Raw genomic sequence first — 12,424 nt, 5'->3', positions numbered from 1 at the left:
AGCAGGTTGCTTCACCCAGTCTACTCATTCAAACATTAATCTCATTTAGAAACTCCTTCACAGGCACACTTAGAATAATGTTCAGCTAGGTAAACGTTGATATATAGGTGCTGGGAGCCGGCGGTGAGGAGCTCCACTCGTGGCAAAGGTCATGAGGAAGGAGGCTTGGCATACGCAAAGGCGGGATCGAGCCTCAGGAGTCCCCCTGGAAATTCTCGAGCATCTACCCCCAAAACCAAAGTCTGCCTACTTTCTGCTTTGTGCTCTCACCTACACCTCTGACTTTATGGGGGGCTGTCCCCCACTACCTCTCTCTGAAAAAAAGAGTTAACTTACAGCTCCAGTTAATCAAGTTCCTGGGTGTGATAGTGTTTCAACCTACAAACTCCTTTGGAAGTCCTCTAGCCTGCCTGAATAGGTTTTTCCGGCCACATGTGATTGCTCAGAGCCTCCCAACTGTGAGAGGCATGAGATGTTTTAAACTGTCTAAATACAGACTCCTTTGAGCAGTTAAAAGATTGATTAGAAATTGTATTGGTGAAGGGTTTTTCACTTGTTGGGCCAATGTTTGCTGCTAAGTCTCCATATCCCTTACCTGCTGTGTCCCTGGCAGTGTATTGATTAATATGATTGGTGTAAGTAGTAGCTTTAATGTTTGTAACCTTGGACTCTTGAGTTAATTCTTTTTCTTGTTATAGCCCACCACACCTTTGCCCTATAGGAATGCAACTTTAATGCTTTTGGAGGGTGGCACCTGACTAATCACCTTTAGAGAAAAATAAGTTTTCTGAAGAAAGGGTCTTAAAATGTTAATAGGCCTCCGGGCCAGAAGATGATGCAAATCACCTAAACTTTTGCATATGATAAGTTTGCAGGAAGAAAGCCTGGCTTACTGCGTGACTCTACCCTTTCCCCCATTATCCTCTATGCATAACTTAAGGTATAAGAACTACTTTGGAAAATAAAGTGCGGGCCTTGTTCACTGAAGCTTGGTCTCCCCATGTCGTTCTTTCTCTCACCTTCTGGCTGAATTATTCAGCCTCTTTTCTCCACTGAATTTCCTCACTGAGCTATCCTTATTTAACCACTCTTTATATCTTTAATTAACATTTAAATAAACTGTTTTTTCCTGATTGCCGATGCCGTCTCCCCTTCGAATTCCCTGGATCCACTGGGGCTGGACCCTCGAATATAGGTACCCCATGTGTCAGCCGAGTTGACACATACAATATTACCCACCACTGTTTCCATCTGAAAATGACCTATTAAAAGTGGTTCATTTCTATAAACCCTTAACATTTCAATGAAGTTGCATAGAAGCCTCTATTAGTCACTTATAGGAATGTATTCATGTACTTTATGAGGTAAATATAGTTATTTTCCTCATTTTACTGACATGGAAATTAAGGATAAGTAGCTTCCCAGTCGGAGAAGGCAATGGCACCCTACTCAGTACTCTTGCCTGGAAAATCCCATGGGCAGAGGAGCCTGGTAGGCTGCAGTTCATGGGGTCGCACAGAGTTGGACACGACTGAAGCGACTTAGCAGCAGCAGCAGCTTTCCCAGTTGGGCTTCTTCCCTGGTGGCTCAGATGGTAAAGAATCAGCCTACAATGCAGGATACCAGGGTTTGATCCCTGGGTGGGGGAGATCCCCTGGAGAAGGGAATGGCTAACCACTCCAGTATTCTGTCCTGGAGAATTCCATGGACAGAGGAGCCTAGTGGACTACAGTCCATGGGGTCAGAACAGAGTCAGACATGATTAAGCAACACACACACACCTTTCCCAGTTAGTAAATGATAGGATTGTGGTTCAAATTCTAATCTATTTAACATAAGAGATATCACCCTTAATCAAACCACCCTAACTGGAGTATGGAAGGCATATTTGAGGGCTGTGTATTAGAGGCCAGAAGAGAATCACAAGACTGTGGCAGTGTAGATGAAGATCTTAGAATTATTCTAGTGCTTTTATGAAGGAAAACCAAAAGACTAGGTGGCATTTATCTATCTATCTATCTATCTATCTATCTTTGGTGGGAGAGGTTGGAGTGGTATGAATAAAGAATACAAGGAGTCAAGAATGACTGAGGTTTCCAGCTTTCGAGCTGGGGGTAACTTCTACTCCAACTACCCATGTGATCACATTTGAGCCTCGTTAAGGCTCAGACTGAAGAACAGATTGAATTTGCCCAGGATAGGAGACATAAAGGGTTTTGAAATGAGTGTCTTTTATTGGTTCATAGAAACCACACACAGTGCAACTGAGAAGTGGACAGTCTTGGTCGTAACAAATTTTCCTTTCTCTCCCAAGGGGGTAGACAAATAACTGGGTCTTGCCAGGATGCTATCATCAACATACTGAGTTGAGTTTGTAACAGAGGGAACTATGGGAGGGATCAGCGTTAAGAAGTACTTCCCCTGGGACTTCCCTGGTGGTCCAGTGGCTAGGAATCTGCCTGCCAATGTAGGAAACACGGGTTTGAGTCCTGGTCTGGGAAGATTCCACATGCCACAGGGCAACTCCCATAGCATGTGCTCTGGAGCCCTTGCTCTTATGAGAAGCCACTGCGATGAGAAGCCTATGCGCTGCACTTAGGGAGTAGCCCCCACTAGCTGAAAATAGAGAAAGCCCATGGGAAGCAACGAAGGCCCAGCGTAGCCAAAAATAAATAAAAATTTAACAAAAGAAGTGCTTCCCTGTTTTATTATCTCTGTACATATGGCTGGGAACAGGAGAAGAAACATGGTGCCTACTGACATTTGCCAGTCCTATAATTAATTCTGATTGAAAAATTCATTGACTTCCTTTTGAGATATTCATTAATTGTTACTATGTTAATACAACAAACAAGCTTTTTTTTTCTTTCTAAAAAAAGCATATCCTCATTATTGGGAGTATGACATCATTGAGACACATTAAATTTGGCTAAGGCCCTTTAGCTAAGTACAAGAACCCCACACTGGCCAAGATGCTCTGGATAAAGTTCATTACTTAACCAACCAGCTTATGAAGGCAAAGCACCTCCTTCTACTTTATTAAATGTTATCTGCAATGATGACTTTAGCTTTTGAGGTATTTTTTCTTATCAGTGAAGGCCTGCCAATACCCTAGAGAAAATACTAGACAAGAAGGCTGAGTTTGGAAGGGAATCCTTAAATTAAAATTTAGATCTTTCTTGGCTAAATGTTCCAGTATATTTTAAATTCAGCTATAGAGCTATGCATCTAGACCATTTTTAAAGGGCTTTAGAGACATGGGCCCCTTCTATTTTTGGAGGCTCTTAATTTATTAAAGAAATTAAAAATGCCAAAATAGTTATAATACTTGAAGAATAATGTGAATACAGTTAATAACTTAATACTTTTAATACAGAAATATAGTGCAACATAATTATGCTATTTAAAATATAAACATTTCCCAAAGATATATTCATAATTCATGATGGAGTTGGACTCTCATTTATGGGACACAGCATAAAAATGTAGGATGAAAGTCACTCTTTCTATGTGTTCAGTGAACCCCATTTGGAGACCAATATTTGAGGCCCTTCACAAATGTGGATCTCAAATAAATGGTATGAGATCCTCAATTGGACAGAGCTGAGCCAACTTACTTGACCCAAGAAAATACTTCACAAATAGACCTCAGACTAAGTTGGCAAGTGATGATACTATTTGTGAGACATTCCTGTCCCCTCTCATCATTTATCCTTCTGAGAAACATTTTTAGTAGCATATTTTCAGTATTTATCAAACCAGTTCAGTCAGTTCAGTCGCTCAGTCATGTCTGACTCTTTGTGACCCCATGGACTGCAGCATGCCAGGCCATCACCAACTCCTGGAGCTTGCTCAAACTCACGCCCATTGAGTTGGTGATGCCATCCAACCATCTCATCCTCTGTTGCCTGCTTCTCTTCCTGCCTTCAATTTTTCCCAGCATCAGGATCTTTTCCAATAAGTTAGTTCTATGCATCAGATGGCCAAAGTATTGGAGTTTCAGCTTCAGCATTAGTCCTTCCAATGAATATTGAGAACTGATTTCCTGGTTGGATATCCTTGCAGTCCAAGGGACTCTCAAGAGTCTTCTCAAACACCACAGTTCAAAAGCATCAATTCTTTGGCGCTAAGCTTTCTTTATATAGTGCAATTCTCACATCCATACATGACTACTGGAAAAACCATAGCCTTGACTAGATGGACCTTTGTTGGCAAAGTAATGTCTCTGCTTTTTAATATGCTGTCTAGATTGGTCATAGCTTTTCTTCCAAGGAGCAAGCATCTTATAATTTCATGGCTGCAGTCACCATCTGCAGTGATTGTGGAGCCCCCCAAAATAAAGTCTGTCACTGTTTCCATTGTTTCCCCATCTACTTGCCATGAAGTGATGGGACCAGATGCCATGATCTTAGCTTTCTGAACGTTCAGTTAAGCCAACTTTTTCACTTTTCTCTTTCACTTTCAAGAGGCTTTTTAGTTCTTCATTTTCTGCCACAAGGGTAGTGTCATCTGCTTATCTGAGGTTATTGATATTTCCCCGAGCAATCTTATTTCCAGCTTGTGCTTCATCCAGCCCAGCGTTTCTCATGCTGTACTCTGCATATAAGTTAAATAAGCAGGGTGACAAGATACAGCTTTGACGTACTCCTTTCCCAATTTGGAACCAGTCTGTTGTTCCATGGCCAGTGTTGCTTCTTGACCTGCATACAGATTTCTTGGGAGGCAGGTCAGGTGGTCTGGTAATCTCATCTATTTAAGAATTTTCCACAGTTTGTTGAGATACACACAGTCAAAGGCTTTGGCATAGTCAATAAAGCAGAAATAGATGTGCTTCTGGAACTCTCTTGTTGTTTCGATGATCCAACGGATGTTGGCAATTTGAGCTCTGGTTCCTCTGCCTTTTCTAAATCCAGCTTGAACATCTGGAAGTTTGCGGTTCACATACCGTTGAAGCCTGGCCTGGAGAATTTTGAGCATTATTTTGCTAGTGTGTGAGATGAGTGCAATTGTGCCGTAGAAAAAAACATTCTTTGGCATTGCCTTTCTTTGGAATTGGAATGAAAACTGACCTTTTCCAGTCCAGTGGCCACTGCTGAGTTTTCCAAATTTTCTGACATATTGAGTGCAGCACTTTCACAGCATCATCTTTTAGGATTTGAAATAGCTCAACTGGAATTCCATCACCTCCAGCAGCTTTGTTTGTAGTGAGGCCCACTTGACTTCACATTCCAGGGTGTCTGGCTCTAGGTGAGTGATCACACCATCATGGTTATTCAGGTCATTGAAATCTTTTTTGTATAGGAAGTCAAGAGATACATGCAGTAACCTTTTATATATTCTTGCCACCTCTTCTTAATATCTTCTGCCTCTCTTAGGTCCATACCATTTCTGTCCTTTATTGTGCCCACCTCTGCATGAAATGTTCCCTTGGTATCTTTAATTTTCTTAAAGAGATTGAAAAAACTAGAAGTCTTTTCCATTCTATTGCTTTCCTCTATTTCTTTGTATTGATCATTGAGGAAGTCTTTCTTATCCCTCCTTGCTGTTCTTTGGAACTCTGCATTCAAATGGGTATATCTTTCCTTTTCTCCTTTGCCTTTCACTTCTCTTCTTTTCTCAGCTATTTGTAACACCTCCTCAGACAACCATTTTGCCTTTTGCATTTCCTTTTCTTGGGGATGCTCTTGATCATTGCCTCCTATACAATGTCACGAGCCTCCATCCATAGTTTTTCAGGGACTCTGTCTATCAGATATAATCCCTTGAATCTATTTGTCACTTCTACTGTATTCCCTGGTGGCTCAGATGGTAAAGCATCTGCCTGCAGTGCAGGAGACCCCGGTTTGATCCCTGGTTTGATGCCCTGAAGAAGGAAATGGCAACCCACTCCAGTACTCTTGTCTAGAAAATCCCATGGACTGAGAGGCTTCTCCGAGCCTGGTAGGCTACAGTCCATGGGGTCACAAAGAGTCAGACATGACTGAGCGACTTCACTTTCACTGTATAATCATAAGGGATTTGATTTAGGTCATACCTGAATGGTCTAGTGGTTTTCCGTACTTTCTTCAATTTAAGTCTGAATTTGGCAGTAAGGAGTTCATCATCTGAGCCATGGTCAGCTCCTGGTCTTGCTTTTGCTGACTGTATAGAGCTTCTCCATCTTTGACTGCAAAGAATATAATCAATCCGATTTCGGTATTGATCATCTGGTGATGTCCATGTGTAGAGTCTTCTCTTGTGTTGTTGGAAGAGGGTGTTTTCTATGACTAGTGTGTTTTCTTGGCAAAACTCTGTTAATCTTTGACCTGCTTCATTTTGTACTCCAAGGCCAAATTTGCCTGTTACTCCAGGTAGCTCTTGACTTCCTATTTTTGCATTCCAGTCCCCTATCATGAAAATGACATCTTTTTTGGGTGTTAGTTCTAGAAGGTCTTGTAGGTCTTCACAGAACAGTTCAACTTCAGCCCCTTCAGCTTTACTGTTTGGGGCATAGACTTGGATTACTGTGATATTGAATGGTTTGCCTTGGAAACAAGCAGAGATAATTCTGTAATTTTTTTAGATTGCACCCAAGTACTGCATTTTGGACTCTTATTGACTATGAGGGCTACTCCATTTCTTCTAAGGGATTCTTGACCACAGTAGTAGATATAATGGTCATCAGAGTTAAATTCACCCATTCCAGTCCATTTTCGGAGAAGGCAATGGCACCCCAGTCCAGTACTCTTACCTGGAAAATCCCATGGATGGAGGAGCCTGGTAGGCTGTAGTCCATGGGGTCGCTAAGAGTCGGACACGACTGAGCGACTTCCCTTTCACTTTTCACTTGCATGCACTGGAGAAGGAAATGGCAACCCACTCCAGTGTTCTTGCCTGGAGAATCCCAGAAATGGGGGAGCCTGGTGCGCTTCCGTCTATGGGGTCACACAGAGTCAGACACGACTGAAGCGACTTAGCAGCAGCAGCAGCAGCAGCAGTCCATTTTAGTTCGCCGATTCCTAAAATGTTCATTCTTGCTATTTGACCACTTCCAATTTACCTTGATTCATGGCCCTAACATTCCAGGTTCCTATGCAATATTGCTTTTTACAGCACTGGACTTTACTTCCATCACCAGTCACATCCACAACTGGGCATTGTTTTCGCTTTGGTTCCATGTCTTCATTCTTTCTGGAGTTATTTCTCCACTCTTCTCCAGTAGCATATGGGCACCTACTGACCTGGGGAGTTCATCTTTTAGTTCATACCCTTTTGCCTTTCATACTGTCATGGCGTTCTCAAGGCAAGAATGCTGAAGTGGTTTGCCATTCCTTTCTCCAGTGGAACAGATTTTGTCAGAACTCTCCACCATGACCCATCCTTCTTGGGTGGCCCTACATGGCATGGCTCATAGTTTCATTGAGTTAGACAAGGCTGTGGTCCATGTGATCAGTTTGATTAGTTTTCCGTGACTGTGGTTTTCGTTCTTTCTGCCCTTTGAGGGATAAGGATAAGAGGCTTATGGAAGCTTCCTGATGGGAAAGACTAACTTTGGGGAAACTGGGTCTTTTTCTGATGGGTGGGCCCATGCTGGGTAAATCTTTAAACCAATTTTCTGTTGATGGGTGGGGCTGTGTTCTCTCCCTGTTGTTTGACCTGAAACCAAACTATGGTGGAGGTAATGAAGAAAATGGCAACCTCCTTCAAAAGGTCCCATGAACACACTGCCATACGCAGTACCCCCGACCCTGCAGCAGGGCATCACTGACTCATGCTTTCACCAGGGACTCCTGTACACTCACAGGGAAGTCTGGGTCAGTTTCTTGTGGGGTCACTGTTCCTTTCTCCTGTGTCCTGGTGTGTACAGGGATGTTTGTGTCCTCCACGAGTCTGTTTCCCCAGTCCCATGTAAGTTTTGGAGACTCGATGGTGGTGTTAATGGTGACCTCCTCCAAGAGGGCTTATGCAACAACCAGGTCTGCTGCATCCAGAGCCCCTGCCCCTGTGCAGGCCACTGCTGATCCATACCTCTGCAGGAAACACTCAAACACTCAAAGGCAGGTCTGGCTCAGTCTCTGTGGGGTCTCTTGGTGCACACAAGGTTTTGTTTGAGCCCTTTGAGCATCTCTGGCAGGTATGGGGTTTGATTCTAAATGTGATTGTGCCCCTCCTACGATCTTGCTGGGGCTTCTCCTTTGCCCTTGGACGTGGGGTATCTTTTTTTGATGGGATCCAACATTCTCTTTTGATTGTTGTTCAGCAGCGAGTTGTAAATTTGGAGTTCTCACAGGAGATGGGCGCATGTCCTTCTACTCTGCCATCTTGTAGGTTTATCAAACCAGTCAATCCTAAAGGAAATCAGTCCTGAATATTCGTTGAAAGGGCTGATGCTGAAGCTGAAACTCCAATACTTTGGCCACCTGATGCGAAGAACTGACTCATTGGAAAAGACCCTGATACTGGGAAAGATTGAAGGCAGGAGGAGAAGGGGACGACAGCAGATAAGAAGGTTGGATGGCATTACCTAGTCGATGCACATGAGTTTGAGCAAGCTCTAGGAGTTGGTGATGGACAGGAACCCTGGCATGCTGCAGTCCGTGGAGTGGCTAAGAGTCGGACACAACTGAGTGACTGAACTGAATTTTCGGTGTTTGTAACTGAGGAAGTTGTATAATTCAGCTCTTTGTGGGAATGACCGAGAGAACTTTATTTTTCATAGGAATTTCTTTTGATTCATAACAGAATCCCAGCTACAGAACCTCTGCAACAGGGTCACCTGGGTTCTGGAGTCACATAGTTGTGGGGTGAAGTTCATCTCTGCCATGACTCATTAAGTGACCTTGAGAAATTACCAACCTCCCTGAACCTGTATCTCAACTGTAAAATGGGGATAGTAATAGTCCTATTTCACAGGGTGGTCTGAAGATGAAATAATGACTTGTTGCAAGTAAAGGATATTCCCTAGCATCTAACCAGTACTCAAGAAATGTTAGCCACAGTTACTGTTATTCATTTTCCAAGTAACAGAGCTCCATATAGAAGACACCAAAAAACATTCAAAACAAAGTTTTTTTCATTAGTTTTTGATATTTAAAATTTTTCAGATGTTTCAGTTACTTAAAAAATTTTAATATTTGTATACATTATCATTTTGTGACTGTAAATACATCTCCAAATTACTTATTTAAACTTATTTTAAAGAGGACCAGAGATACTAAGTGATGAAATCTGTTATTTTGGTACTACTCATGTAGTACCAAACTTGGTCTCCAGATGTCAGTATGAACTCAACTGATTGAGGTAGTTATTCTCAAAGAGGATGGTTACAAATAATATTGCAAATATACAATAACCATTCTTCAATTTTAGAAGTAGAATGGACAGATCAGCTTCTTTGAATTCAGAATACACTGTAATTAAAATACGCATCAAGTGCATGAATCTGAAAGTACTATTATAAGAAAGTTGGACAGGGCTCAGACAGAAAAGAATCCACCTGCAATGCAGACCTGGGTTCGATCCCTGGGTCGGGAAGATTCCCTGGAGGAGGAATCCAGTATTCTTTCCTGGTGAATCCCATGGACAGAGGACCGTGACAGGCTATAGGCCCTGGGGTCGCAAAGAGTCGAACACGACTGAAGCGACTTGGCACAGATGCATGTACTAAGGGATGGGCTCTTTGCCCATAGGAAGTAGCAGCTACTACAATCCTAAAGGAAGCTGAAAAATAAATGTTAGGCCAGCCAGTCACTAAATGGACTTCACACCAGGGTCAGGCTTTAGTAAGTTCTAAGGAAACAGAATGGCTATCTTCTCGAAGGTTGATTCAAGTTCAGGTTATGCTTTTAGAAAACCCAGTAGTTACTATAAAGCCTGTCACACACTAAATCCTTCCACTCTGCTACCCACAGAAATAAAGCTCCTGGCATGTGACTGTACAGAAATCATATATGCTATCTAGTCCAGTAGTCCTGATCTGGAAAGTGAGCTTTTCCCAAATGCCAGAGAGAAATGGTTCACAGCCTGGAGCAGTTTTATCAGAGAAGGGGAGAGGTTGGCAGGATACACAGTAACCTCACAAGCCTATGTATTAGAAACAAGAAGTCTCCCCCCAGGGACTTTTGCCCAAAGGGCAAAGCTGATGGCCTTCACCCGAGCCTTAAAAATCAGGACAGGGAAGATCTTAAATGTTTACACAAGACTTCCAGCAGGCGTATGCCATTCTACACACACATGGGGCTATTTGAAAGAAAAGAGATAAGTTTACTATAGAGAATAAACAGATGAAACCCGGTTTAAGCATACTGATGCTCTTAGAAGCAGTACAGCTCCAAAAACCTGTTTTTGTAATGGCAGTGATTCATTACAGGGGTCACCAAAAGGGGGATGGGGAAGTAAGAAAGGGAAACAACAGGCTTCCCAGGTGGCGCTGCTGCTGCTGCTGCTGCTAAGTCGCTTCAGTCGTGTCTGACTCTGTGCGACCCCATAGATGGCAGCCCACCAGGCTCCCCCGTCCCTGGGATTCTCCAGGCAAGAACACTGGAGTGGGGTGCCATTTCCTTCTCCAATGCATGAAAGTGAAAAGTGGAAGTGAAATCGCGCAGTCGTGTACGACTCTTCGCGACCCCATGGACTGCAGCCTACCAGGCTCCTCCGACCATGGGATTTTCCAGGCAAGAGTACTGGAGTGGGGTCCCATTGCCTTCTCCGCCCAGGTGGCGCTAGTAGTAAAGAACCCACTTGCAAATGCAGAAAGGGAAACAAGGTGTACAAAACTGCCAAAAAGGTGGCCCTAGAACTAGGAACTTGGCCACTACTACTCACACCTCGAAAGCCAGATCCATCCAATTATTCCCCAGTCCACATAAAGGAAGGATTAGACAAAGCCCAAAGAGGGGGCTTCTGCAGAGACTGAGGAGGCCAGATGTGGCTAGTTAATGAACGTGGGGAATATTGATCTCCCCAAACTGCAGTTTGTCAAGCTATCAGGGAGGCTCATCAAGGAGCTCACCATAGGAGGGAAGCCCTATGTAACTGGTTAGTTGAGGTCATGGTAACTCCTGGCATGAAAAGTACAGTCAGATAGTTGAGACTTGCCCCATCTACACAATGAACAACCCCAACACCAGACCCACCGTAGGCCCTCAGAGAATTCTCATTCAGACCAGAGGGACATACGCTGGGGAAGACTGGTGGATTGATTTCACATGCCAAAGATACCAGGCAATTTCAGTTATCTCTTGGTACTAGTAGACAAATTTGAGTGGACAGACGCATTCCCTGCTAGAACTGGAGTGGCAGCTGAAGTGGCTAAGGTTTTACTAAGACATATTTCCCAGTCTGGGGTTCCCAGGATCCCTACAAGCAGGAGTGGTCCAGCATTGGTGTCTCAAGTCAAAAGGGGATAATGAGTGCCCTGAGCATAAAATGGACTTGGTGCTCAGCCTGGAGACCCTAGCCACTGGGGAAAGTAGAGAGATCCAGTCAGACCTTGAAATGGGCCATCACCAAGCAATGTCAGGACACTCAATAAAATTGAATTCAGTTGCTTCCCATTGCCCTGTTCTGCATGTAGTTAGCCCCAAGGGATAAGTGCAGTGCACTTGAACTCCTTATGGTAGACCCATTCCCTAAGCCTGAGAAAAAGAACACTTTAATCCCCTTGAAACAGAACAACTCAAATATGCCCTTCAGTTAGAAGCAACCACGAAAGCCCTCATGGAATATGGTAACCAGGTATGGCCCACACCCTCTGACCTGGCCATGCACCCATTCCAGCCACGAGACTGGGTGAACCTGAAAACCTGGAAAACCAGCAGCCCACAAGATCCGCTCACTCCTAAGAGGCTGAACCCTACTTGGTGACCCCAACCACCCGTTCTACCCTGGAGTTGCAGGGGTCACTCTGTGGGTACAACATACTTGAGTGAAGAGACCCCTGAGCCCCAACCCCCAGAAAGACAACCTGGGGCAACCCCTCCCAACCCACCCCCACCGACTACTGGTGTGAATTTCTCTCTGACCTGAAACTTCTCTTCTGAAAACAACAAAAATGTGACCAGGGCCACTGAGGCCAGGGCAGTGATCCTCGACAGCAGGGCACACTGGTGCCTTCAGGCAAAAGATGCCTTCATTTTTAGGAGGAATTTGACAACGTGACCATTATTTTCTTGCTAATACATGGGCCAAGCATCTAAACTTGTCTGGTGTCCTTCATCTTCAAAAAGTTAACCATTGATGGTCACTCAGGGATAAAACAGCTTGGGCTGAGGCCTGGTGACCATCACATACATCTAAAGGCAGCTGGGGAGAAGCTCTGCTCCTCCGGTTGGGGTTCTGACGTCGCCCAAATGCAGCAGGAAGTCAGACCTGTGCCCCGCAGCACCCTCAAGAATGAGGAGCAGGACAAGAGGCAGAGGAGGGACTTCTCACCAGCAAAGCCCAT

Source organism: Bubalus kerabau, chromosome 10 (assembly GCF_029407905.1).
Source record: "Bubalus kerabau isolate K-KA32 ecotype Philippines breed swamp buffalo chromosome 10, PCC_UOA_SB_1v2, whole genome shotgun sequence".
NCBI lineage: Eukaryota > Metazoa > Chordata > Mammalia > Artiodactyla > Bovidae > Bubalus > Bubalus kerabau.
The sequence above is the reverse complement of the archived record's forward strand: the minus strand, read 5'-3'. Positions refer to the sequence as shown.